This window comes from Bidens hawaiensis, unplaced genomic scaffold (genome assembly GCF_021521415.1).
Source record: "Bidens hawaiensis isolate Kalapana, Puna unplaced genomic scaffold, B.hawaiensis_p1.1 tig00005445_1, whole genome shotgun sequence".
Taxonomy (NCBI): Eukaryota; Viridiplantae; Streptophyta; class Magnoliopsida; order Asterales; family Asteraceae; genus Bidens; species Bidens hawaiensis.
This window is the reverse complement of record NW_027491346.1, coordinates 411573-422680: the sequence shown is the minus strand read 5'-3', so window position 1 is coordinate 422680 and position 11108 is coordinate 411573. Positions and strand designations below refer to the sequence as shown.

The window sequence follows — 11108 nt, the reverse complement described above, 5'->3', positions numbered from 1 at the left end:
TCTTAATGTTTTTCAGTTCGGTATTCCCTTCATACATTTCAAGAATTGCATCATACATTGCCTTAACAGATGTATGATGAGCAACTTTTGTTAGTATTTCCCAGACAGTCCTAGCTTGATCATAGCTAAGGCCCTGTCGTCCACTTTTCTCATCCTTTCACGCACGGCTGCTGTAGCATTTGCACCATCAGTTGTATCTTGTGGACCATTCTTAATCAAATTCCACATATCCACATCGTTATAGCAAACAGCTGCTTCAAACAAGACCTTCCACTGTGTGAAATTCTCCTGTCCATAAAGTCTAGGAATCTTGTTAGTAGAAACCTCTTGTTCTTCGTAACTAGACATCTTGAAAAGCAGAATCACTTAATCAATAAAAACATAGTCAAAAATCAAATTTTGGAAATAATCAGATCTGAGAACCGGATCTTCAGATCTGATGTATCTGGTTCGATTAGAGCAAGATTAAGTAATAAAGATGAAAACTTTAAACACAATAAGTAAAAGAAGACACCGGTAATAAGTAGATCTGGACGGAAATGAAGAACAGAGCAGCTGACGTCACTCTTCGATGAAACAGTGTTCTGCTTACGTCATTGTTCTTTAACAAATCTTCAATCATCAATAGATTCTTTACCCAAATCAGCAACAAACAAGCTCACAATCAAGTCATAACTCACACAATAAATGTGTCGACAAAGAGTTAATGACGGTTGCTATTTTGGGAAAGAAAACCGTTTGTTAAAGGCGGAATCAATAACAAACAGTGTAGTCGCTAAAAGTTTAATGAAAGGCAACTAACACACAAGAATCACTCAAAAGATTTCCATTTATATAAACAAGTCATACAAACGATAATCAATTTAGGGTGGGTTTCTTGGTTGGAAAGTTATATCCGTACAATTCTATTAGCCGTCACACTCAACAAATATTCTCTCAATCTTAATTGGCTTGTCCGTCTCTCTCCGTCAGGAGGCGTGCCCTAAAATATTCCTTTTATAGGCCTGACACCTCCTGACAGCTGTCATTCCTTCCAGAAACCCTAAATAAATAATACATATTCAAATTACATATTCAAAACTATACTAAGTGTAAAACAGGTCTTCTGGGTAGACTTTGCATAGGTTGTCTTCACCGGGTAGGCTTTGTGCCTTTAGTCCTCTACGGGTAGACCTGGTAACCTTGAAGTGTGCTCGGAAACAGTTCTCCGGGTAGACTTTACTTAGAGTATTCACAAGAGAATACTCACCTAGCAGACGTCAATCTTCTTGATCATATCAAACTTTGTCCGACATAACCTTACGAGCAACCTTGTTCTTCAATTGTCCTTTCAACTCCTTGCTAGGGAATAACTTATTAGCAAAGCAAAGTGTGATTGGTAGCACTGTAGCCTGCTTGAGTTGAATCATGCCCGATGTAACTTGAGATATTTCATTACTCACATCAAGCCTGCTCGGACCATTGTATTATTAATGAATACCTTGCCCGATCTTCCAATCACTTGGTTTCATGAGCTTGGTTAGCCAAGAGCTTACTTGGAGATAAACCTTACTTGGCTAAGAAGAACAATCTTGCTAGACATAGTGAACCCTACTCGGGTGTACACTAAAGAAGAATTCTAGAAGATAACCTTTCTCGATGGACAAAATACCTTGCTAGGGTAAGAAAACCTTGCCGGGGAATCCAAGTGTGCTCGGATTCCATACTTAGCGAATTCATAGGAGGTTGAGAAGATTCCAATCTTCCTTATAGTTCTCTTAGGTGAAATATTTGACTCAACAAAAATTATGTTCGTTTAATTAAACAAGCGAACATGAACACATGTTTTCTTCATTCATTTTTGTTCGTGAACGTTTGTTTAAATATTAATGGAAAATAATTATATATTATCTTGAAGAGTTATATAGTTAGTGGCTTTATATTTGTCCATTTAAGTGTGTTCATTTATGTTTGTGTTCATTTACATTTATTTATTTTTGTTCAGTTATGTTCGTGAACAGTTCGTTTAGAATTTAAACAAACGAACACAAACATGCTCGTTTTTAAATAAACAAACATGGACACAAAATATGTGTTCGATTAAGTGTTCATGTTTTTAAAAAGTTAAATGAACGATCATGAACATGCCATTGTTCGTGTTCGTTTACAGGCCTAGTCCACCTATGTGCTTTTCGAATGTAGTCACTTATGTGCTTTTCAAATCTTTGTGCTCGTAACGGTCACTTATGTCTTAATTCACAAAATCTGGTTATCGGCTTCTAAAATCTAAATTAGTTAGGGATTTCTACCCTTTTCAGCCGGGGCATAAGTTCAACCTAGGGGTGCAAATGAGCCCGAGCTCGACTAAGCTCAAGCAAGGTTCGTTTCGATCTCTATTTTCAAAACCCGAGCTCAATTCGTGAGTAGATTTCAAGCTCGATCTCGGCTCGGGCTCTGCTCATTTACTGTTAATCAATTATTTTTTATATGATTATAATTATTTTTATATATTTTCTCATAACATTAATTAATAATTATTAAATAAATATTTTATAAAATTATATAAATGTCAGGCTCGTTTAGGCTCAAGAGCTGACTCGAGCTCGATAAGTGAAGCTCGGGCTCGTTTATTAAGCTAGCTTACTTTTAGGCTCGGGCTTGGGCTCGATTAAGCTCAACTCGATCGATCTTTTTAACGAGCCAATCTCGAGTAGATCGGCTCGTTTGGTTATTACAGATTTCTATGTATTAGTTTTACGCTACACAATCAAGCTCTAGCTCATTTAAGGTACTACACGAGCTCGAGCTGAGCTTAGGCTCGTTTAACTTTTTTCTCAAAATATTTAAATGTAATTAAAAACTTGTACAATTTAATTAATGAATAATAATTTATATTTGAAACTGTAACGTATTTGTATCTGAATTTATTACATATTACTAAAAGTAAGGAGTATTTCCTTGTGTAATTAATAGCCTTTTAACTCCATCGACAGCCATATTTTCTTCAAACCTGCCGAAGAAGACGCATTTGTATTCAAATTTGTCGATGAAGACGACTTTTATTTTAGTTGTCTTATATAAAAAAATGTTTTGAATATTTTTCAATCACTTGTTCAACCACATCTTCATCATCAACAATGAGAAAGTCAAATTTTATTAATTCTATCAAATCTCTTACACTGCATTCTTGAGTTTTTTATTTAAGGGATTGGAAAAGAAAAGCTAAGAAAATTTTTCTTTTTTCATTCTTGAGTTTTTTCATTAAAAGAAAACAAAGAGAATGGAAGAAAAGTTAAGCCTTTTTCCTTCAAAACTTTCCTGTCAAATATGGCAGGATTGAGAAGGAAAGTTTATATCTCATTACCATATTACCAATTTACCCTATCTTAATTCTCTTTTTCATGTTGCTATGAGGACATAATTGTAAAGTTACAAACTTTTTCCCTATCTTTTCCTTCCAATCTAACTCAAGAAAAGAATGTAATAAACACTTTCTTTTCCTTTCTTTTATTTTAACTCAAGAATGCCTTTTAAGTATATAATTTCTTTACCTTTCTTCCTCTATCCAATCTCATCATTTCTTTTCCTTGTATTTTAAACCTGAGAATGCAATGTTAAATCTTCATCATCGTACACGTCATCATCGACATTATCAAAAACTAATAGAACACTGCATTAGTGAAAAGCTCGTTGGCGGCTAATATATTGAAACTTGGGACTGTTGTGTTGTGTGTTTAAAGTAGCACCAACCAATGAGACAAATTTTAGATTATTGAAATCAAGGGGCAATTTCATATATACCCTTACAAATATTGAAAATATCATATATACCTATGCAAAACTAAAAATAGCATATATGTCATTGCAAAGTTATTAAGATATCATATATACCCAATTCATTAAAATTATTTTAAAAAATGACCATATTACTCTAGTTTAATTAGATGCGATAATATGTTTATAATGTAGACCATCTGATGCGATAAATCTTCGAATGGTTTGCAATTTTGAAGAGACGTACGAGAGACGACTTGGTTGTCGTTAAATGTGAGAAAAGTCAATTAAAATTAAAATAATAGCATAGGGTATAAACCCATTATGTAATTGGTAGGGGTATAATGGTCCATTAGTTAAAGATGAGCATATATGAAAGTTAAATTTTTTGAAAAATAACGATAAAATGATCATTTATTAAATTATTATTAATGAATATGAGTATATATGATACTTTAAGTGTTTCATAAGAGCATATATGATATTTCAGGTTTTATTTAGATATATATTATATTTATATTGTTTATAAGGGTATATATAAAATTAATGCTAAAATCAAATATCCAACACTATTATATGCAATTTTTATCTAGGGAAACAAATTGGTAACTGATTTTTTAAATGGGACTTACCGAACAAGTTACAATTTATATTAATATTAATTTTATTCACTGAAATCATTCTTCTTCTTCTTTTTCATCATCATTATCATCATCACCATCATCAAACAAAAAACTGTTAGTTAGGGTTTAAGCTTTCTACATACTGCTATTATTATTATTATTATTGTTATTATTATGTGATGATTTAGGGTTACTTACTTACAATATTTACCGAACAACAATTTTATATACATGCATACACATTGGCGGTCCAAGCTTTTCTGAGGCCTCAAACTAACTATAAATTTTGAGGCTTTTTTTCAAATTTTTTTCATATAAACCCTCATACTTTACCCGGGCTTAATATCGACAATAATAATAATAGACCAAAATGTTTATAGCTTACAGGGTTAAAATTTTCTTTTTAAGTAATATCCTGTGTCTATTTAAAGTTTTCACACGAAATTTATTTTTCTAGCTTAATTAGATGCACATTATTTAATTTTATTTTTTTGACTAGCGCAAATAATCATAATCAATTTCTCTTAAAAATTTCTTCTCATATGTGGGTTGTTCGTAATTTATAGATTCGTTATTAATAGGATATTGTCATTTTTAGGTTCATTGTAGTTTTTGTGGATGTAAAAATTCTAAAATATCTCCTTTTTATGATTTAATTAAAGTCTACCTTCTACGTCTTTTTTTGCTTTTTTTGCATAACCATATTCTTAAGTTTGGTATTAATTTGACACAAGTGACAAATAACTACAGTAAAAGAAAATAAGTAACATAATCTCAATATTAAATTAGCAAAATATAGTAACAAATTGGCACATTTTAATAGATTAAATATTGGACAAGAATTAAAACAAATTATAAATTGCAAAACTATTATCTTGATGAAGACATAAATAAAAGGATGCTGCTAAACATACCCTCCTCTTATACGTTTTTACTAAACATACCCCCTCCTTCAAGTTTCACGCGAATACAATTTATACCTTTTTGTTTACTTTTTGCCATTTTATTATATTTATTTATCAACATTAGTTTAGAAGAGGTTTTTTACTACCATTATAAAGAAGTTTATATATACATACATATATATACACACACGTATATATTATAAATCATTTTTTAATTATTTTAAAACAATAGGAAAACTTTTTTTCCTTCTTTAAACTATTATTTTTCTTTAATTTTGTTTGTAAAGTGATTTAAAAAAAGCTATGGGATAGTAGTTTACAGTAAAAACAGTCATATTAGTTGTTAACAAATAGAAAAATTCAAATTGTTTTGATTTTCTTAGGTTCTACTAATTTTATGCACATCAACCTAAAAAAATTCAAATTGTTTAGATTTTTTTTTTGTGTGCGTGTATGAGGAAGAGGCGTATGATAAGAAAAATTATATAACACTTTTATTATCGTTTCTATAAAGACGCTATAAAAATGAATAAACTAGTTAGAGAATTATAAACAAAATTTTGTAAACTTTTTAGAGAAAGTGTTTTTAAGTTTTTATATTATTATTTTTATTATTTCGTTTTAAAAACATTTTTATTATTTTAATAAATATGAAATTTATAGTTTCTGATTTGATATGTTAAAGGAAAATATAAAATGGAAGAACTATTAGAGGGGAGGGGGGATATTATGTAAAATAAAATTGTCAAAGGAATTGAAAGTATAGGGGAGGGGCTATGACAAGTAGAAGAGAGGGGGTATGTTTAGCCTAACCCAAATAAAAGTGATGATTAAATTAACCTCCATAGTAAATCCACTTGACAAATAGTCAAATCCAAACGGCACATCCAAATCCAAACTCTTACTCCGGAAAATAACATAAAGCCAAATACATGGCACAGTTAATAGACGCACACTTGAACCCTTGAACATGCAACTTGAAATAAAAAATTGCAATTTCCGATTTAATTACATGACACATCAATCGCAAATATAAATATAAATAGACTTCAATTGCAAATGACGAAGCAGAGAATATGATTATAGACTTGCACCGTATATAAGATGAACATGACGCTTCAGTTCCGTTCCAATCTTCCAGACTTGAGTCTTCAGTTGCATACACTTATAGCCGGGCAAAAAAAACCTAATATATTTATTATTAGAAAAATGGGGGGCCTCAATATTTTTTGGGCCTTCCAATAAAGCTATTGGGCCGGCCCTTTACATACATGTGTTCAATGTGTTTATGTATCCTCATTGCAGCTCTTGCCTCACGCCTCGCATTTTGTTATACGTCGTGATGCAGTTGATAACGCCGATATATGATATATCGGTCATTGGTCAATTGGTAAAATATTGCTCAGAATATCGTACCAGTAATATCTGTAATATGGACCGATACTTGATCGATTATCTTTGATACCCGATATCAGTGTTTTAAGTCTTAATTATAAATTTTAGTGTTCAATGTTAGTGTTTTAAGTCTTAATCAGCTCCTAATTGCTTCGATTTTTATTGTTTTGCAAGTTGCAAAAAGGTTAATTTGTTAATGGTAGGAGAGTATACTGAATTATTAGTGTTAAATTTCTATATATATGATTTTTACATGATATTAAAATTAATGATATCTCACTACGATAACCGATTTCTCAAATATCGGTCCTTGACCGGTATCTCCGATACTTTTCCGCATTAACTGCTTAGACGCCGTCGTCACGCTTTTTTTAGATGTATTACTAACTGTCTTGTTGTTGCCTTCAATACTGTTATGATATGTATTTTAAACGCTTAGCTTCTTATTTTATTATGGTTTGTTGGCAAAAAAAAATGTAGGCAAATTGGAATTAAGTAATCCCACCCTTTTGTGTATTGGCAGATAATAATGCCACATTCAAAATTCCCTGCCAACGGTCCGACCTTTTCACTATTTTTCTCTCAGTGGACCTCCGTTAAAAAAACACTTAACATTGTTAAGTTTTTTTTTGTTTTATTTTTTCGAATTTCGAACTGATGTTTTAGGGCTTTTGATCGAAGTGAGATTATTATTGGCCAATACGCAAAAGGTGGGAATTTGCCAAGAATGTTTTGTTGTTTTTTTTTCTTCTTTTTTTGGATCACATGAATTCGTTTCGTTTGGCTTTGTTTTGATATGATCTTTGTTGTAAGGTAATTTCACTTTTGTCTAGTTAGATCTGTATACGTTGTCAAGTTTAATATTGATTTGAGTATTCGATGAATGCAAACCTGTTAAGTTAGGTTTAAGTTTTCTAAAACGTTTGATACTTGATTTTCTTGTTTGAGTTAGTAAATTGAATTTAGGTAAATTATGTGTATTACTGGTATTTTGAACAGTTATAATCCACAAAAGCTAACTCCTTTTTTATGTTTTTCTTTTTGGAATTGGAACAGGAATGTATTGTAGATTCTTATAATTTGTTCTTTGTCATGGAAACTTGTATGCTTCTTTCTTTCTTTTCACTTCAGGTTTTAATAATGTCTCCCTTCAAGAAAAACAAGGTCCTTATCGATAATCTCCCAGATCAACTCATTTGGGAGATCTTCAGCTGAATCGATAAAACAAATGATCGAAATTCCATATCGTCGGCTTGTAAACGGTTCTATAACATTGATAATGAACAAAGAAAACACCTTGGTGTTGCCTGTGGCTTAAACCCTGCGAACGAAGCATTGGCTTCGTTATGTCACAGGTTCCCAAACTTAAACGAAATTGAAGTAACGTATTTTGGGTGGACACCAGAGTCAAGTAAACAGTTAGAGGACTCGGGTCTATCCATACTCCCCAACATCTGCCCGTTTTTAACCGACCTCACCTTAAGTCATTGCACTTCCATAACTGATGCGGGTCTTAGCTCCTTGGCTTCATGCTCCAATCTTTCATCTTTGAAACTAAACTTCACCCGAAAAATCAAGGGTTTTCGGGTTATATCCCATTGCTTGGGGCTGCAAAAACTTAAAAAGACTCCATCTTGTTGGTTGTGAAAATATTAGCTGCTTTGTCTGGATTGAGTGTCTTGGATGGCAAGAAACGGTTCATGATCTTTGCATCAGGAATTGTTCGGGTATTAGGGAAAGCCATCTCGTCATACGCCAGGGCATTAACATAAAACGTTTGTAGTTTGAGCCTGACCCAAACGAGACGTACAATCTGTTTTTTGAGGTGATAATTGCAAGCGTATGTCAAAAACAAGAGGTCACATGTGAAAACTTGGTGGAACTTAGCCTAAACAATTGCATGATCTGGCCGGTTCGCTAGTGCATTAAACAGATGCAAAAACTTGGAGAAAATTCATTTAGACATGTGTATAGGAGCACGAGATTCTGACATCATCGGGCTTGCCCAAACCTCAAAAAATCTACGGGTCTTTTCAATAAGAGTCCCTTCAGATTCCTCACCTCCGATGGACAACCCGGTAAGACTCACGGACGATAGTTTAATGTCGTTGGCTCAAAACTGCACATGGCTCGAGTCAGTATCGATATCTTTCTCAAACGGAGAGTTTTCTTTATTGCCTTCATTTACCCTAGAAGGGATTTTAAGTTTGGTTAAAATGTGCCCGGTGAAAAGCTTGTTGCTTGACGGTGCTTATTGTTTTAATAATGCTGGAATGGAAGCTCTTTGTGGTTATGAACATCTCCAGACTTTGGAAGTTATAAGATGCAAAGAGACAAGTGATGAGGGGTTCAAGCCACTAATCGGTTCATGCAAACTTGGACAGCTTGTCGTGAAAGATTGCCCTCAAGTGTCGTTGAGTGGCGTGCAAGGTGCTGCTAAATCTGTGAGTTACAGCTAGCTGATGTCATGGATGTCTTACGTTAACGTTTTGAACTGTTTAATTTGTGTTTTAACATTTGATTGTGTGCAACTATTACTTTTGGAGGTTGTATAACACTTTTAGCTTAATACTTTTGGTGTTGATGTTTTTACTTTAGGTAACATTACGGACAGGTAAATTGCAATTTACACTTATTTTTTGGTGTTATTGTTTCTATATAAAAGAGATATATATTAACTTACGTTTATAAATTTTGCATCTTTATCAATCTTTGTTGAAAAACTTCATGAAATTATATGGATTTAGCTTTGTAGGACTGTAAGAGTAGAAAATGAGCAAGTTCGACTTTTAAAGTCACAATGAATTCTTATTTTCGGTTTAAATGACGAACAATATATTAGCCGACCACGTGTAATAGCATAATAGTTGGTCTTTTTGGGCTTCATTTTGTGTGATTTTTCTTTTTCAAAAAAAAACTATTTGTTGATTATGAATATACAGCAGTCATAATTTTTAATAATTTATCTTTGAAACTATAATGTATTTGTATCTGAATTTCTTACATATTAGCTGAACTTGAATAAATTACTAAAAGTAAGGAGTATTTCCATGTGTAATTAATAGCCTTTTTTGATCGTTTTATGAGATATTCTTATTTCGGACTAGTAATTATTTATGTTTATGTCCAATTTCAGGTCTTAATGTCTCAATCAAAGAAAAACAAGGTCCTTAATTATGGACAATCTTCCTGATCAACTCATTTGGGAGATTTTCAGCAGAATCGATAAAATAAATTATCGAAATTCCATATCGTCGGCTTGTAAACTCTTCTATAATCTTGATAATGAACGAAGAAAACACCTTCGTGTTGGCTGTGGTTTAAACCTTGCAAACGAAGCATTGACTTCTTTATGTCGCAGGTTTCCAAACTTAAACGGAATTGAAGTAACGTATTCCGGGTGGACACCAGAATCAGAAAATCAGTTAGAAGACTCGGGTCTTTCCATACTCCCAGCATCTGCCCGTTTGTAACTGACCTCACCTTAAGTTACTGCACTTTTATAACTGATGCGGGCCTTAGCTCCTTAGCTTCATGCTCCGATCTTTCATCTTTAAAACTAAACGTCATCCCTGCAATTACGGGTTCTGGATTAGTTTCTATTATTTTGAATTTAACATGTAGATAACGGGTATGTTTGGCATGAAGCTTTTAAGGAGCTTTTAGGGGCTACAAGCTTCAAGCTTTTAAGAAAAAACTCATACTCAATTAAAAGCCTTGTTTGGTTCAACGAGCTTGAAGCTTTTAGGTCAGGAGAAAAAGCTTAAAGCTTAAAGCTTCTATTAGTAGCGTTTAAAAAGAGCTACAAGCTTTTAGTATGTTAATTTACTTAAATAACCTTCCAAAATAAATACATTCACTATTTGTGTTTAAACTTATGCCCATTTTAGTAATTTTATACATTTTATTAAAAGCTCCAGTTACTCTGCCAAAAATCAAAATATATCTAAAAAGCTACAGCTACCAGCTACAACTTTTAGCCAACAGCTTCCAACCACCAGCTAGCAGCTTCTAGCTACAGCTACCAGCTAGTTTTGCCAAACATACCCAACATCACTTAATAATAATTCTAAAATTAAGTGATGTATATACTCTTTAATTAACTTCTTTTTTATATATAATTAATATAGTATATGGGTATGATTAATGCGATAAGTTCGAGAAGTCGATCTCGTCCATTAATCACGCCGAATCAGTGGTACATAATGATAATGAAAAATTTGTAATAAAAAAATGATTTACAAGATTTTTATGATGAAAAAGTAATTTGGTCTTGTTTCAAAGCATTAATTCCATTTATTACTTTTAAATTGTTGTCCACATTAAATTTGTTGGTAAGTTATAATTTATTTTTTTACAAAAATGAAGAAACTGCTTGGTTGTGTCTCAATGGTAGAACACTCATTTTACTAGTGAGAGGTAGGGGTTCAAA

General features: G+C 32.5%; 1 pseudogene; it reads left to right on the top strand.

The window, feature by feature from the left end:
- The first annotated feature begins 7816 nt into the window (after positions 1 to 7816).
- LOC143629666 (F-box/LRR-repeat protein 14 pseudogene) lies at positions 7817 to 10149 on the top strand (annotated as a pseudogene).
- Positions 10150 to 11108: the final 959 nt, after the last annotated feature.